This window comes from Bactrocera latifrons, unplaced genomic scaffold, assembly GCF_001853355.1.
Source record: "Bactrocera latifrons isolate USDA-ARS-PBARC rearing strain unplaced genomic scaffold, ASM185335v1 scaffold_16, whole genome shotgun sequence".
In the NCBI taxonomy this organism is placed as follows: domain Eukaryota; kingdom Metazoa; phylum Arthropoda; class Insecta; order Diptera; family Tephritidae; genus Bactrocera; species Bactrocera latifrons.
In genome coordinates this window covers 718,034-732,089 of record NW_017535074.1, presented here as the reverse complement: position 1 = coordinate 732,089, position 14,056 = coordinate 718,034, and the positions used below count along the sequence as shown (strand labels likewise).

Genomic DNA, 14,056 nt, shown 5'->3' with positions numbered 1-14,056 from the left:
ATTTATGGCACATTATTTGCACTAAAATGGAAATAACGCTCATTTGCCTTATGGAATTAAAAATTATGCCGAAGGGATCTTCAAAAATGCTCCACATTATTTTACCACATACATACATACATTCACATTTGCATTTTTGGAAGTGCCGTTATCTTTGAATTTTAATCAAATACAATATTCCCGTAAGCCAGATTATGCAAAATCCCTTATTTCGCCCACAAAACTGAACGGAAATTTATCATTTCTTGGGCCATAAAGACTTTCCACAGCAATGCAGCCAATTTTGTCAGAAAAACACATTTGGCGAATTTAGGATTGACGCAAAACTTTTATATGTGCGCAGCCTGAGTAATCCCCGCACGCTCATTGTAATGAAATTAAGGTTTTGGTTAAGTAAAAAGTTGCCAGAAATAAATGATACATACGCTTAGGCATAATCAGGCACAAAGTACATGACTACAAATGTAGAGGGAGATAAATACAAACACACATATACATACATTCATACAGACATGTACATACATATGCGCTACCAACACTTAAGTGCACCGTAGCGCTCCAAAGCAGCCATAGACAGTGTGGTGACAGCTTACGAGTGTCAGGGGTTAACCGCCTCAACACTGCCTCTCCGCCCCCCGCACACATCCATTTGACGATGATAATTTTCTTTCCACGCCATTGAATCGATTGGGCGACGAAAATTGTTGTAGTATTTACTTTAAATAAAATCAAGTCAACAATAAGCGGGTTAAAAACGAGGCAGCAGAGATACTCGTATATGTGTAAAGGAACAATAACAACAATCGGGGGCACAGGCAGTGACTGGAGTCAAAGTGTGTCTGTTGACATGACTACCAATCCTTGTTAAAATATTACATTACAGCAGTACATATGTGCGCACTTACACATACATAACACAAAACACATATACACACATACATAATATGTACACATGTATACAAGTGTGCACATACATTTTTTTAGACGCCTTGTAATCATGTACGCGCAACAAATCGGCGACAGCAAATCTAAATGGAGCAAGGCACAGTTATTTATGCACACACGCACACATACGGATACTAAAGCATTTACATCGCGTCAATTTATGTACATATGTGTGCGTTTGACTGAAATAAAATATTATGGAATTTTAAGCCTTAGATTTTTTATAAATTCTCTTTATGTCAATGCAGTAGTATGAGTGGGAATGTGACCCACACACACATACACACAACGGACAAATGTGATTCACAGCATGTATTTGATTACATTTTACAAGGATTTGCTGTCGCTGCCTTTGTTCAACAAAATTCTGCAGCGAAAGTGAAATCATAGCAAATGTATCGAGAAATTAAGTGTTTAACATAACTTTTACGGCAAGGCATTTGTGGTAATGCGGTTTAAGTATGAGAAAATCGAATTTGCAAAACCCGCCGCAAACAACAAATGACTGAATTGCTATTACATAACTTTCTGTGTAAGCGATTTTTCTGTACGGCATTGAGCTTTTGCTATTCTAATAACTTTTGCATTGCGATTTCATATCGATTTAGATTTTATGCGGTCTCACAAAGCCTTAGAATTGTATTTACAAATAGCGAAAAATATGTGACATCTTCGAAGACAATATACCAAAAATGATAACTTTAATTATAGTTATCATAATTAATTACATAAAAATCTTAATTTTTTTATTAAAATTATTTTGATTTTTATATTTTATTTGGTCAATTTCGTGAAAGTTTAAGCAGCTTTGGCATTTGAAAAGGTAAAAGACATTTTTGCGATTTTAATTAAATATTCGTAAATAGAAAGTCTTAAAAAATTATTTTTAATTACCGTTTCGTATCAAATTACTTCGAAAAACTTTAATTTTAGTTAAGTGACTATATATACAGATATTCAGTTTTCTGACTAGTTTTGGGTTCTCGAGAGGTGGGAAATGTTTTTTTTTTCAAAATTAACTTTCAAGCTTTCGAAGTTTATGTTCGAAAAAAATTTTATTCGAAATCAATTGCCACAACTTATGTTCCAATAGATTCTTCAACCTGTTTCTCGTAAAAAATTGAGATTCGTAACTTATCTATAACGATATCGGCAGAAATTTCTTCGAAAAAGCTTTAATTTTAGTTTTATGACCATATGTACTGATATTCCTTGTAAGATATATAATTATTTGTATCTTTTTGTTTTCTAGTAAGTTGGGAATTGTTTTTTTTTTAAGATCGAAATTAACTTTCGAATTTTTTTTCGAAATCAATAGCCTCAACTTGTTTTTTAATTGACTTTTCAAGCCGATTTTCGTAAAAAATTAAAAGTTTGTAACTTCTCCGTAATAATGTCGGCCGAAATTACTTCGATTAAGTTTTAATTTCAGTTAAATGACCAAATATACAGATATGCTTTCTTAGATAAAATTATCTATATAGTTTTGGGTTCTAGAGAGTTGAAAACTGTTCGAAATTAAAATTATTTTTTTCGAAGATCTAGTTCGAAATTATTTTTTCGAAATTATTTGACTCAACTTGTGTTCTAATCGAATCTTCATACTTATTACTTATTTTCTTCTTACTTCCTCATTTTTGACTAAGTGCCAATATGTCAATGTAGTATTTTGTAAAAATTGGCGCTTAAACGAGTATTACGTACCATAATAGAAGTAAAAAATAGTATGTCATAAGAGCTGAGCTGCCAACAATATAAATACTATGTGCAGTGACTTGGGTCAACAGCTCGCACAGAAATAAAATTTGGCACTCAAAGTAATGAAAATCATTGTCAGGTTGTTAGGTCATAGTCACTTTAAAGCGAAGTTGAAACGTAGTACATTATATAATACTTATACGTAAAGAAAATTGTTCGAATTGCTTCGAATGAAAAATGTTAAACATATTCGAATATGTCACAAGCCGTCCGCTGTCTACTTTAATAATGTTTTCGGAAGCTATTGTTGTTTGTTATGTTTCGATTGTGAAAAATGTTACATAATTAATTTTTATAGTGGAAGTGTTACGAACTGATGGTACTTATCGAAATTTCGTAGTTAAGTAATATTGTTCAAGTATATTAAAAATCGAAATAAACTGTTTCTTATTAATATCGTCATGCTCATTTTATATTTTAAATATTTCATTGTTTACTCAAAGCATTAACTCCGAATTTTTTTCGAAAATATTAAAATTTTCATTATTTTTTGCGCCCTTTGTTCGAGATTAGCTTTCAAGTTTTTTCAAGATAAAGTTCGAAATATTTTCTTTCGAAATCGAAGTTACATATTCGATTTCGTAAGCGGTTTCAAGTAAAAAATCTAATTACGTTTTTTTCCGTAACGCTATCAACGAAAATTACTTCGAAAATGCTCCAATTTAGTCAAGTGAGCTTATAAAAATACACATTCTTTCAAATCATATGTAATTCTCTATTTTTGGTGCATGCTACTTGTAAAGGGAAGTGAAGCATTTAATTGTATTTAAGTAGACAGCGCCGATTGTATCTTTGCAAATATTTGCATTTCAATCGATATGTGTGCCATTTTCGCCTCAGTGGGACATATGCATTGTTTGTTCGATTTGGTAATTCCTTTGCCATTTAAACGTTTCGGTTGTTGTTGTTGCTTCTGTTTGCTTTTGAATAAATGCCAGTGTGTCAGCGCATTTAGAAAAAAAAAAAAAACAAAATTGGCACTTAACGTAACGAGAACATGGCATGCCATGTGAGTCGTCCGCATAGTCTTGCGGCAGCTTGGGTCACAGCCACCCAGAAGCAGTGGTAAAGGAAACAACTATAACTATAACGAAAACAAAAACAACAACAACATACTTGGTGCCATTCTGCTGTGTTCGACAAGGAAGCCGCATTGGCATTAGGAACGAGCGTTTAGCGAAGAAAAGCTATATGCACACAAATAAACTTTGCATGTGTGCATGTATGTGTGTGTGTGTGCGTGTGTCAGCATGCAGCCGTCTACAAATGTCACGTGACATTTGTTTAGCAGCAATGCGCATTCCGCTTGGGCGAGCGACAGCACAAACTACATACACACCGCATTACAAAACGTTTTTGTTGTAGTACGACAAAAAAAAAAAAAGTGTTGAGGAGAAGCGCTTACAATAACAATTTCTAATTGCATTAAGCATCTACTCGGCAGAAATTGACAATTACAATGCATTTCGCCGGCCAATTTGTCGTTGTTTTTTTAACTATGTAACTTTACTTTTTGTTTTTGCGTGTTTTGCTTTTTTCTTTGTTTTACAGTTCAGGTATACAATTTGATTTGATTCGCTTTTTGTTGCATTTTTTGACATTCAGTATTTGCTGGTTGTCACATTGTACTTATTATTGCTGACACTTTGTTGGCTTGACATTGAAAATATTTGCACTGCTTTGTTAAGTACCTAAAATATGTATATATGCATATAAGTATGTTTGTTTGTATGTATTTAACATATTTGCACTTGCGGTTGTTTAGTTGCGGTGATTTTTGCGGCATTCCCTTTGGTTGTTGTCTTTAGTTTACAACTAACCGCGGTCTTTGTACCTGCCTGCGCATATTTGTTGTAAATAGTCGCTGCTTACTTAGTAGATACTAACTAGTTTTGTACAGAAAAACTTTAATTGCACTAATTAACTAATTAATTGTTAACACTTTACTGACTAATACCTTCAAATTGCTACCAATAATGGTTTTTTAAATCAATGCTCGTACTACAGTGTGGCAACTCTGTGTGAAAAAAATGAGTTCTGTGTTTCTTAAACGATTTGTTTACATATATTTTACTGTCGAAATTTTATAATGCGTTTTAAATGAGAAATTAAAAATTTTAATTTTATATATATTAAATAATTGGTAACGCTATAAAGAAAAAGTGTTTATTTCTTTCCACAAAAATTTCTTAAAATTGTGATTGTTAATTAAGATTCTTACTTCTATTTATTGAACAAGTGAATACTGAGTTTTTCATGTGCTGTAATTATAAATGGCAACTCTTCAATAAAAATATGAACATTTGCATAAATAAAGTATGGTAACCTTGAATTTTAACAAATATACTCTTATTTGTTGAAAAAACTGCCGCACATTTCAGCATAGTACAGGTATATAAATACATATATAAAAATCATAAGGGTAGAAATATGGATTATTGATAAGTGGCAACCAAATTAAAAAAATATATACATATATATAAAACTTTGCAAAAATTCTCTTTTCGTATTCGCTAGTCTAAAATTGAAATGATAACAAAATTGTTCAATTGATTATAGTTGTGGTTATTGATAAGTGGCAACCACATACAAAAAAGTATTATAAAAAAATAAAATATTCTCTACTTCGTATTCATTAGTGTAAAGTCTAAAAGATAAAAAATTTTTTCAATAAATTACAGTTGGAATTAATAATAGGTGGCAACCATACACACAAAAATTATAAAAGTAAAAAAATATTATATACTTCGTATTCACTAGTGTTAAATCCAAATGATAAACAAAAATTTTCAATTAAATACAGTTGGGGTTATTGATAGATGGCAACCATATACAACAAAAACTTTTAAAATAATAAACTTTTTTAATTCGTATTCACTACAAAATTTTTCAATTAATTACAGATGGGCAAATTTATAGGGTTGCCACCAATACCAAAAAAATTAACTAATACAATATTTCCCATTTCGTGATCGGCAAAAAAATAAATCATTTTAATTTTAATTTTTTTTTCTAAATGAAATTACTGCAAAAAATTGCTAAATTTCGTAGAAATACATTTCTGAAAGAAAAGTATTCTCCATAAAAGAGTAATAATAAATATTTATGATTAATAGTTCAACACTTCCCACGAAATAATTGTGACTTTTCATTATAATGACTAAATTTTCATTGAAGAATGACAACCCTATTCGAAAAATAATTCCAATATTGTTAAATTTAGGTGGTTAAAGGCAAACTAAAGTTATTTTCTCTAAACTATTATGAAAATTTACCATTTACCGGTAATTTTATTCAAATATTTTTTATAAAACGGTAATTTTTACTTATAAATACATATGGATTTTATATATCTTCACCTAAACTGCAAAATAACGTAACATCACTATTCATAAGTTTACAGGCGAAGGAAAAACTAAGTAATAGAAAGCATGCAAATTGAAAATTTAAATTTGGGTTTTGGTTATAAAATGGTTATATATTGGTTATCATACACTCATATGGCCATGACAGTATTTGAGTTTTGGCTATAAAATGTTTATATATTGGTTATTATAACCGACAGCAATTTTCGGTTTTTTTTATGATAGGCGGTTTTTCATTTGAGGTGACGATATGATTTCCCTTATTTGCTATTGGTTTTCAGTTTTTCTGCTCCAATAACATTTTTTACGCACTTATAGTATATTCTAACCTATAAATGAATGTCTTCCAAGCATTTCATTCCTATGCAAATATTTTCGCTGCTCTCCGTACCTTAACCCTGAATACGTTTTAATTAAAAATCACTCATATACACTTGACATAGTTGATATACAAGTCAGAATTGCGCAAACAAAAAAATACAAATACAATCTTAATAAACAGCTAAAAAATTTTATCTAAAATGTCACTTAATTGCGTTTCAAAAGGCAACGTGAACTTTACTTGAAAACTTGTTCGCCCGAGTCAATGTCTTTTAATTGCCGTGAAGTCACTCCAAATATACACACGCACACACGGACTCATACATGTGTACTTATGGTATATATGTACAGAAGAAGAATTGCTTGTGGTTCCCTTATAAACAAATACAATTTATTTTATTTTTTTGCTGGTGTGTTTTAAATATTCTAATGTGTACATTGAACTTTTTAAGAATTTCGTCAATAGAAATGTAGTTAATGAGTCAAATGTGGAGCGCTGATCAAAATCGAAAATCGGTAAGCTTTAGAATATTGTATTGAAATTTGCTTTAACTTGTCGCGTAAGTGTGCATTTTAATTACTTCAATTGAGGGGTCAATAAGTTTTTGATATTCAAGAATTATAAATAATCGTTTATGCTACTTGATTTTCTTCAATATATGTGAGAAAAATAAAACGTAACATCACTTTTCATAAGGGTGAGATTTAAAGTTTCATTTAACCAAAAAAAAATAAAGCTCAGGATAGTTGAAAAAAAGTTACAGCTCTTCAAATAATGAAGAAATTCGCTATATTTTGAAAATTTTTTCATAAAAAATGGAAGAAAGTCACGCAAGCCACCAATGAAATTTGTGAAGTTTACGGAGACGTGCACATGAATGGTTCACTCGCTTCCGTTCTGGAAGTTTCGACGTGAAAGATGCACCTCGCCCTAGTCGACCTATCGTTGAAAAAATCGATGAAATTTTGGAAAATATTGACCATTACCATCACATAAGCAGCCAAGAAATCGCTAAGGAACTTAGCATTCTTCATCAAACGGTTTTGAACCATTTAAAAAAAGTTGGCCACAAAAATAAGCTCGGTCGGTGTTTGGGTATCACATGAATTGTTTGTGAAAAATTGAATGGATCGAATTAGCATCTGCGATTCTTTGCTGAAACGAAATGAAATCGATCTGTTTCTGATGCGATTGGTAAGAGAAGACGAAAAGTGAATCAAATACGACGATAATGTGCGAAAAAGATCATGGTCCAAACGTCGTGAAGCTCAACAAATGGTCGCAAAACCAGGATTGACGCCACGAAAGGTTTTGCTGAGTGTTTGGTGGGATTGKAAAGAAATCATCCACTATGAGCTGCTCCTACCAGGTCGAACGATTGATTCTACATTTTACTGTCAACCACTGATGAGGCTAAAGCACACAATCGGAAAAAACAACCAGAACTAATCAACAGAAAGGGCTTCTTCGTCTTTCTTCAGGACACACACATCTTTGATGACTTGGCAAAAGTTGGGGCAGCTTGCCTGGGAAGTTTTGATCCATCCGCCATATAGTCCTGACCTTGACTACCATTTGTTTCGGCCAATGCAGAGCTAGCGGAAAAATATAAAAAAGTGTTTGACCAAAATGGTATATATTTGGTTCATTAAAGTTCATTACAAAAGACAAACAAGTTTAAGTTTGATTTGAAATACGAAAAGACTTTTACAATTACTAAATATTTGTATAAATTTTATATAAATATTGACTTTAATTTTTTCGAGTTATTAAATACTAATTTCTTGATTTATTTGGGTTTACTATCACAAAAAATTAAATTGATTTAAAAAATATTAAATAAAAGAATGAAAAAAATTAAATGGAATTAGAAAGATATGTCTTTTTGTATTTTAAAATTTTTTATTAACAAAGTTTTGTTAAAAATATGTGTTATATTTAACAAAAGTTATTATTTCTTTTTTTAATTTTTTTTTTAAATATTTATTTCAAAAGTTTGCTAATATATTTTTGAATATTTGCTTATTTTTATTTATTTTGTATGCTCCAATTTTAACATTTTTCAAATTTTTTATGTTTTTCTTTATTATTTAAGCTTCGTTTTTTAGCATTTTGACAATTATCATCAAAAAATATTAAATTGATTGAAAAACTGTCTATAAAAAACTTAAAAAAATTAAATGGAATTAAAAACATATGTTTTTTGTATTTTTGATTTTTTATGAATTAAATATTTTAAATAATATTTGCTATGTGTAACAAAAATTATTAGAAAATATTATTTTTCTTTTTAATTACTTCGATTTACTTTTTTAAATAATTACTTACTTCAACATTTTTGTTAAAATACTTTTGATTATATTTTTATTCGTTTTTTATTACATTTTTGATTAAAATAAATGTTTAAAGTTTTATAATAATACAATTTTGAATATTTCATTGTTTTTGTTCATTTTTTAAGTTTCGATTATAATTATTTTAACATTTTAACACTTTGACATTATTATTTTTTTATTTAAGCTTCATTTTTTAGCGTTTAGAAATTTTTATGTTTACTTTTTAAGTTTCAATTATAACTATTTTAACATTTTCTTTTATTATTTAAGCTTCGCTTTGAATTTTTATAATTTTATATAATTTTTATTTTTTAATTCGATTTCAACTATTTTTATATTTATTTAAATGGTTTTTTTTCTAATTTTCCTTTTTTTTTCATATTCAGATTTTTTTGAATTTATTTATTTCAAATTCACCTACAACTATTATTATAAACACAGCCAACATCTACTCACATTTATTTCATTCAATTTTCCGATATAAAAAAATAAAAGCTTGCCTACATTCAGGCTGATGTTGAATAGCTGAGTATTGCTTACTGTTTCGAAAATAAGAGCTGAACTTCAAATTCGAAATATTTCATAATATCGCGAAAAATTCTCAAACTTCTCCACAATACGCAATAGTAGCATAAATTTTCGCAAATTAAGGAAATTCAAAACAAAGTCGACAGTTACGCTAATGCAATTAAAAGCTGCGTTTTTTATGTGCGCACATTTCCGCATTTTCAAGCTGGCAACGCAACAATGAAACCTTTCATTCATGCGATTTTACGAGCCAGCGTGTGTTTACTGATTAAATCAATGTACAATAACAACTCTACACACACATATTCATATATGTATATGTGGAGATGCACAATACCCTCCAGCTAGCAACTACTAAACACAGATCATTTGTTAGATCACACAAAAGGGGTAGCGTGATTGCATATGTGATTTTATTTTTCACAATAAAAGTAATAAAATGCGCGCACATTAGAAAAAACTACACTACACACAATACTACAAAATTCTCGGCACACAGACATCCGGCGGGGCGTATGAGTGACGCGCTCAAGCGTTAAAACGTTTAATTGGCAGAGGACGCATTCAATTTCATTCAATTCACTACCCGCACACACACACAAACACTTACACAAGCGTATAGTGACACGTCGCGCACAAACACACGCGTTTGAGCCGCGCTTTGTTATTATGTAAGTTGCAAACTTTTTCCCAAATACAATTGCAGACACCGAGGCGTATACGTAACCGCGTCCGCTCGAAGGGCTGGCTGCTTGCTGATTAACGACAACGACAATCCCACCGGAACTCTATGCACTTGAAACTCGCGTTTTTATTAAAATTTATATGCGCTGTTGACGAACGCGAGACAGGCGAGCAAGCGAGCGAGCGAGCGTTGGACACGGCAGCACAGTTTTCAATGGGAACTAAAATGAAAATGAAAATCTGCATTGCTATCCATTCAATCAGGCGTAGCGCTAGGCAGCGCTCGGTAATTGACCAAATCTACGCGTACAAATGAGAAAGCGAAATGAGCGCCACACAGGGGGAATAAGAGTGTGAGTTACTTAGCGGCTCTCGGTGAGTGTGTGTGTGTGCGCGCGCCTCTGTGTGGCATAACCATTTGTGCTGTGGGCGTTCATTCAGTTTATTTACACACATAGTTTGCATTGGCGGACAGCAGCAGCATGCCGTTATAATTGCTTATGGCTTGAATTATTAAGTCACTGTGAGTTTAGTGATTGTCCGTCCGCCGCGAACATCAGCGTCGGCAGTCGACATTAGCCATTCGCGGTTTTTGCGCAAAATTTCGTTTACACTGTGCATTTACCTGCCAGCGATGCTGTTTATTTGTTTGCATGGTTTTTGTACAACCGTTAGACAAAGCACAGCGTGCTGGCGGATGGGACGTGGACGCTAGTGCGCCTTTGAAATGTTCTCTACAGTGCTCGCTGTTCGCCGTTTTATTGCTCATTAAAGCATTCGTTATGCGAATACACATGAGCGAGTTGACCTGTGGGCTGTGAAAGCACCAATGATGCTATTTCGTAACAACAATAACAACAAAAGAAAATAAACTTATTTACATTTCGTTTGTTGAAATTCATTGCTCGCTATTTTTCCCCGCAAATATCTATATACAAATCTACCGTTACAATTAATGTAGGTGCACATGTGTTCGTTGTTGCTCTTGTTATTGTTGTTGTGGTTGTTATTATCGTGTGTGTTCGCTAGACTTTCGTATTTCGTACCTATGAGTACATTGACTACATCCTCTGGCCTTGGACCAACACGCCTCGCTGGGAGCTGCCGCAGTTACTCACTCACGGCTGCTCATTTATTTGCTTGCTGTTTACTTGCTTTGCTTTGCTTTGTGTTTTGTCTTCATTGTGCGCTAGCTGGGCGACTAGCTAGCGTGTGTTTACACTCGTAATTTTAATTTATTTTGGAAGAATTTCACAAATAATTTTATTGTTTCAAGCAGAAAAATGGAAAAAAAATTTTGAAGAAAAAAATGAGCGCGAGTAAATATGTAAATCAGGCAAACAACCAATGCGAGTTCACGTTCAATGTCAACGCTGCCCGCACACATTTTATTGGATTTCTAAATATTTATTTTACGAAATGATAAATTTGGATTTTTATAGCTTTCTGCTCAATTTGGTTCAGCGCGAAAATGGGGGCAAGTATGAGGCTGATATTTTTAGCAGCGAATCGGGCATAGCTGCTCGAAATGCTTTTACAAATGTTGCACGTTTCATTATTCATGCAGGCATGTTTAAATATGTGTAAGTTGGGTTCAATTTTTCTTTGAACTTTTCTTGTTAAAATTTGTGTAAATAATAATTATTGCTTGTTGTAGTTTGTGTGGAGGTAATTTATGGGTTAGACATGATGAAATATTGAATAACACAGGGGAAATAAAGAAAAAATGCTAACTTTGGCTGCAATGAAGTAGCATACCCTACACAGGTGTATTATACCCTACAGAGGTGTATTATACCACTCACATGTGAATTGTATCCTACACAGGTGTATTTATTATGGCAGAAAAGGGTATAAAACTCTTTAACTCGATTTTGATCGGTCAGTTTATATGGCAACTATAGCATATAGTAGCTCGATCTAAACAATTTATTCGGATATAGTACCATAGCTCTGGACAATAATTGATAGCAAATTTAATGAAGTTATCTTGTCAAACAAAAAAGTTTTTCATACAAGCACTTTCTCCGATCGTTTAGTGTGTGTGACAGCTATATGTAATAGGGATCCAATCTCAATCATATGTTCGGAAATTATAGCATTATATTGCGTAATAGTTTGTGTCGAATTTCATGCAGATATTTCTGTCAAATATGAAAGTTGTCCATAGGACCTAGATTTTGTTCGGTCATATGTCGGCTATATGCTATAGTACTTCGATCTAAACAATTTCTCCGGGGATGGTAGCGTTACCCCAGATAATAAAGATATCTCGTCATATAAAAAAGTTTTCTGTACCAAAACTTTGTTGTCATATTTCTGTTTGTATGGTAGCTATATGCTATAGTGATCCGATCTGAATGATATATTCCGGGATTATAGCATTATCATGCGTGATAATTTATGCCGAATTTTGTACAGATATTTGTCTTAAATATGAAAATTTTCCATTACTAGATTTTCAACGGTCAGTTTGTATCGCAACTATATGCCATAGTAGTTCGATCTAAACAAAGTCTCCATTTCTTTGGATAATAATTAATACCGAATTTCAATATATCTTGTCAAATAAAAAAGTTTTACATACAAGCACATTGTTCCGATCGTTTAGTTTGTATGACAGCTATATGTTATAGTGATCTGATATTATTGATTCTGGAAATGATCTGCTACTTGGCGAAAAATTAACGTGTGTAAAGTTTCAGACCGTTATCTCAAAAACTAGGAGACTAGTTCTCCCATACACATGAGAACAGATATACAAGCATGGCTTAAACCATTTATTATTTTTTTTCTTGGTGTTACAAACATCGTGGCAAACTTAATACTGGGTATAAATAAAAATTCTCATTAAATCAACAATTTTCAAGAATTTTCGATTTTTTGATAATTTAAAAATTCGGAAAAAATCAAAAATAATTGTTTACTCTTTCCAGAATTGAAATAAAAATTAAACATTATATTCTAATTTGTATCAATTTAATTTTTGTACATTTATATATAATTTATTCAATTTCCAGACATCGCTAAGAGCAATAAAGTAAAAAAAAAATATTTTGATTTCCTCAGACACAAATAATTTTTATTTTATTGCCACTAGTAAAAAAATTATAATAATTGCCTTCGCTTACAAAAAACAAAAAAAGAGAACAATTTTTACTGATAATTATTTTCGCATTTTAGACTTAAAATAACAAATAAAATTCATTTCCAGAGAATTCACACTTGCTTTTCAAACTTTTTACACTTTTCAATGACCAGCGTGTGGTTATGGCTGACCGATGAACCAATCAATTCATAATCTAATGAATAGCTATTGCTTTGTTTCAACTCACAGCAGCACCTACAGTAATAACACACATACACAGTTATTATATAGAAGCTGTAAAAGTGTCGTAAATCAAATTGACGCTCATAAATCGCATGTGAAGTGTGTATTGTCAAACAAGAGCCCCTTTGTTACTATAAAATGCAATAATTATAGAGAATAACTCACGTGAGTGTGTACATATATATATGTATATATATATATATAATATATACATACATATATAATATATGAACTTGTAGACAAATTGTGTGGTAGCTGTTGTTGTCGTAGAATTTGTTGCAGTGTGTTGAAATACGAAATTTATAAACTTTGAAAGTTTATGATTTCAATTTTAATTTGAAAATGTTTACAATTGCGAAAATTGTATTTGATGCGCAAATCAAATACCAAAGTGCGCCTTACGTCGCGCGCTTTCTGGCATAACAGCGTAGCCGCAGACACGACAACTAACGGCAAATTGCGAGGAGATAATTTTATGAGCAATTTACAAGCATATTTTCCATAATTAAGAAGCGGAATGCGTAAGTAAATGCAATGTATGTTGTTGTAAATATTTTATATAAACAGTTGTTTTGGCAGACTAATTTTACTTGTTATTACAAATTTGTTTTTATATTTTTATTTTTAGTATTAACATTTTTTTTTAATTTTTATTTTATTTTAATCAATTGTTTTCATATTTTCTTTTTTTAATTTTTTTTAATGCGTAAGTATGTATATGTAAAATATAGATGTGTATAAGAGACAGGGATAACACTCGACACAGACATAAGAATACACAGAAATA

The 14,056-nt window shown here is 31.5% G+C and overlaps 1 protein-coding gene across 3 annotated transcripts in view; it reads right to left on the bottom strand.

Moving 5' to 3' along the window:
- LOC108966443 (protein Tob1) overlaps nucleotides 1–14,056 on the bottom strand; it is a 44,626-nt gene that overhangs the window by 6,887 nt on the left and 23,683 nt on the right. Inside the window, exon 1 of one of the 3 annotated variants that reach the window (XM_018929357.1) lies at nucleotides 9,865–10,094. The exons of the other annotated variants lie outside the window; for them this stretch is intronic. The gene's annotated coding sequence lies outside the window, so the exon portion shown is untranslated. Of the gene's footprint in view, nucleotides 1–9,864; nucleotides 10,095–14,056 lie in introns of those variants that run through there. 3 annotated transcript variants of the gene reach the window in all.